Genomic DNA, 5,000 nt, shown 5'->3' on the forward strand with positions numbered 1-5,000 from the left:
TCTTGGCGAGCTAACATGGTTAGCAACGCTGCACTGCGCAGCACAAACTGAAGTGTGGCTCACAGACTAATTTAGTACTCACAGTGTGTACTCGAGTAAAAGTAGCACTACCACAATGTAAAGTTGTTAGCTTGTAGATCGTATACATAGGGCTGAAGTGGTGTATGTTTTGTACTAATAACCAAAACCTACTATAACTAGTAACTAACGTTTTCAAAAAATGGTATTGTAGTGATGTAAAAGAACAATGTTTGCCTCTGAGAAGTACTGTATTGAGTAAATATAATGTGTTACTTTATACCACTGACTATACCTACTCACTTCTAACATACTGAATAGCTGCATGAGCCAATTAGACATTTTGAAAGATAGAACAATAATACAAAAAACCCGTTCAAATACATAATGAAAACTCAAATTTAATTCCTGATGGGTACTTAACATCATACAGTAGTTCAGTCAGCGGAGACTGGGATTATGGGTCTGACGCAGGAATCTTAACTCAGCAAGCCGTCACCTATAAGGATATATCGAGGATTAAAGGATTTAAGTCTCTGCAGGATTTGTCAAAAACTTGTCCATGCATTCATCTTCAGTAGACTTGACTACTGTAACTTCTTCTTAGTACTTTGAGATTCTCACAAATGTAAAGTGCTACTCTTTCAGTGCCATTAAAAAACATTGTTTAGTTGCCCAGTGGTGGAAAGTAACTAAGTACATTTACTTAAGTACTGTACTTGAGTATAACTTTGAGGTATTTTTACTTTACTTGAGTATTTCCAATTGCCAATACTTTTACTTCTACTCCACTACATCTCGGAGGCAAATATTGTACTTTTACTCCACTACAATTCTTTGAAAACTTTAGTTACTAGTTACTTTTCAGATATAAATTATTACATTATAAAACATACACCACTTTTGGCCTATTTTATACATAGGCTATTTGAAAATAGCCGATCTATAAGCTCACAACGCGTCGCATCGTGACGCATTGTGAGCTTGTAGATCTGCTATTTTCAAATATTTAGTACTTTTACTTTTGGTACTTTAAGTACATTTTGATGGCAATACTTTTGTACTTTTACTCAAGTACATTTTTTCTTCTGGACCTTTACCTGTAACAGAGTATTTGTATAGTGCAGTATTGGTAGCCTACTTTTACTTAAAGGCATACTAGGTAACGTTTTCAACAAAACTAAAGTTAAATTGTATATCTTTTGTGAGTGGCAAAAGTTTCACTACACCCACTCCATGAATTTCACCCCCGGAAGCCTTTTATTTATATATTTTCTATTGAACGTGGACTGGGGGGACTTTCCCGGGAAAATGACGTTCCTGGCCAACGTCATGACGTCGTGGCCGACGTCCTGGCCGACGTCATGACGTCGGCCAGGAACACCGCAACGGTTTCCTGTTTGGCCAGGAACTACCGCGCTAATAACAAAAAGGAACCTCACGCTGATTTCAAGAGAATGTAGGATTGGAAGATCGAAAAAGAATAGAAAAAGAAAGCACAGCTCATGGTAACTAATGCTCCACTGGCTAAGAGAAACGATCCATAGATAGTATAAAACAATTAAAAGATCGCTTTTTGAAACGCTTCCGGCTTCCGGTGAAAACGAATGGAATTCTGGGTAATCGAGGACTACGGAAATTGTATGCAGTGACGGTAGTGACCAGCAGAGGTTGCTAAAAATCGTTATTTGTGATTTTAAGTAAAGAATTTGAGTACTCTTTCCACCACCGTAGTTGCCACAGTGCAGGTGATTTTTTGGGTTTTCACTCACCTTTGAAAAAATCATAGAATATTTTTCTTCACAGCAATCGACCCGCCGATCGCGGTAAAAGACGCAGCGGGCTCTCGTACACTTGGAGGGTAAAAACAAACGGTCACGATCGTCCATTCCATATATATGGGCAGTTGAATGAGGTGTGTTTTTTTTTCCGATTTGAAGCGGCCAACCCCGGTATGAAGATCTGGGGAGCCAAAAGTAAAAGTACTAAAATGTTTGAAAATAGCAGATCTACAAGCTCACAACGCGTCGCATCGCGACGCGTTGTGAGCTTGTAGATCTGCTATTTTCAAATAGCCTAGGTATAAAATAAGGCTGAAAGTGGTTAATGTATGTTTTATAATGTAATCATTTATATATACAAAGTAACTAGTAACTAAAGTCTTCAAATAATTGTAGTGGAGTTTGACCAATTTGACCTATTTCACTTGAAATGTATTTTGATGCTCTGGGTGCACTTTGCATAATGTGTTGTTGATGCTTTGATCTGACTGTGTACAGCACTTTGGTCAATATCGATTGTTTTAAATGTGCTCTATAAATAAAGCTTGATTTGATTTGATTTGATCTATCTGCACTATTCACTGCTCTCTCTCTCTCTCTCTCTCTCTCTCTCTCTCTCTCTCTCTCTCTCTCTCTCTCTCTCTGAGAGAGAGAGAGAGAGACAGACGGTGGCGCAGGAAACCAGGTTAAAATCCGGAGTAGAAGAGGAAAGTTAGTAGCCTACATAGTGCTGCTTTAATAAATAAAACAAAATATTGTATATTGATGCTGCAGCTTCAGAGAGAGACCGACCGGCATGAGAGGAATCAGTTTTAATAATCTAACATTCAGAGGAAAAAACAGAGAACGTCTGGAATGGCTGATTCAACCCTTCTGCTAGCATCACGATGAGATCTGCTATTTTTTTTAAGTTGTGAAAATGTGTGCAAATCTTTGAATATATATATATATATATATATATATATATATATATATATATATATATATATATATATATATTTATATATATATATATATATATATATATATATATATATTTATATTTATATATATATATATATATATATATATATATATATATATATATATATATATATATATATTTTTTTTTTTTTTTTTAAACAAATTTTTGCTTCTGGGGGTCCCTGGTGCAAAATATTTTCAGATGGGGGTCCGCGGCCAAATACATATAATGTCCTTGACATGGAAAAGTTCACTGACATTATAGCAACATAGATTAAATTTTTTTTTTTTTTTTAGAAGACATTTGTAGAATTCCCCAGAAGCAAAGATTTGAGTTAAACATGTTTGCTTAAAGATTTGCACACATGTTCATGATTTGCACACATGTTCATGATTTGCACACAAAATAGCAGATCTACAAGCTCATATGAGCTTGTAGATCTGCTATTTTTGAGTTGCCAAAGACATCTTAAAATGACAGATGCGTTCCCTTCCAGGTCTTAATGGGTTAAACGTGAGGTGGATGTTGGATGCTTGTGGGTTTCGCCTGTCGCTTCTTGTCAAATAACTAAAGGAGAGAAAAGGGCAACTTAAGATTCTCTCTACACTGGTTTTTTGTAACTTTCCTCTTCTACCCCGGATTTGAACCTGGTTTCCTGCTTAGGTTTTTACCATTGAGCTGATAGAGCCAGCCTGCTTGCTCAGGGGATAAATTGAACCATTGACCATCAGGTAAAACTTTGTGTCAGATCTTGTGTCTAGGTGAGACATGACCTTTGACAACATCTAAATGTCTCAATAGAAGAGCAGGGAGACAAAATACAACCACCCCACACACACACACACACACACACCGCACGCGTCATACCACACACAGGCACACGTAGTGATCACTCGTCCCATAGCTCGGGGGCCATAGCCGTAACCATGGCGACATTGTTTGACACAAAAACGCTAATAAACAGCTGAGATTTGGTGAAATTTAAAAACGGGCTTCGCAGTTGCGTTCAGATGGTAATGGTCAATGGCTGTGTGCAAGTTCAGATCAATTGCTCCAGCCAGTGAGGAGAACCGGTTGGCCTCACCATGACACCATGACGACAGAGGTTTGTCAAATTATAGGACGATTAACATACAGATTGGATAACATTTAATTTTATTCATAAAAAAAGTCTAGTTCAGACCAAAGATTCACGACGAGATGAATCAGCTTCAAGCCCGATGGTGTCGTCGATGGCAGGTCAAAAACAGCAAAGATCTACAAGCTCACAGCGCGTAATGGGTAAAGTGCGTTGTGAGCTTGTAGATCTGCTGTTTTTTGATGTGCGACTCTGTCATACAACAGCGCAGAGAGTAGCGGAGAAAATGTGCGTTGGTCCGGTTTTTGGCAACTTGATCTTACGGGACAAAACTACTACACTAGGTCTGTGTTTTGAAGGCTAGACCCCGCCCACTCAGTATTCTGCCTAGTAACACCCTGGCAGGCTCAAGGTGAAGCATTGGGTACCAGGGATTTGACCACGAATCTCCGCTGTCAGTTTACGTCAACCTCAGACGTGCTTTGACATCATTTGTCTTGGAGATTTCATCATTTCTGGCGACAGGCAGACAGTGTGTGTACTACAGTGTGTGTACTACAGAGTGTGTACTACAGTGACTCTCTCCATTAATGAACTGCCATCCGGTTCTCCTCAAAACTGTACATGGAACGTTTCTGGCAGATTTTGGAAATACATGCTTGCGTGTGTGTGTGTGTGTGTGTGTGTGTGTGTGTGTGTGTGTGTGTGTGTGTGTGTGTGTGTGTGTGTGTGTGTGTGTGTGTGTGTGTGTGTGTGTGTGTGCGTGCGTGCGTGCGTGCGTGCGTGCGTGCGTGCGTGCGTGCGTGCGTGCGTGCGTCCGTGTGCACTATACTAAATGCTGAATGTCCACACAAGTATAGTAGAATTTTGAAAAATATACATTGTTAGGACAATTTTTTTTTTCAGGATTTAGGCTTACAATTAGGAAGATTGGACCTCATTCACCAATAAGGGCGCGTCCCCACCAAGAGTTGGCTGGCCGCTGATAAACGCAGGTTGTGCGCGGCCACAGTTTTTTTGCAGCCAGCGGATTCTAAAAAACGGGAGTGTCGCGCCTGTCACTCACTTTCAGGAGCCTACGCCTGCTGCCTTGAGCACCATGGTGCTTCCTGAGTCTTGAGACGGTCCGCCTTCGACTCACCCGATTGGACAGAGGGAG

Source organism: Gymnoscopelus braueri, assembly GCF_963280865.1.
Source record: "Gymnoscopelus braueri genome assembly, chromosome: 8".
Lineage (NCBI taxonomy): Eukaryota > Metazoa > Chordata > Actinopteri > Myctophiformes > Myctophidae > Gymnoscopelus > Gymnoscopelus braueri.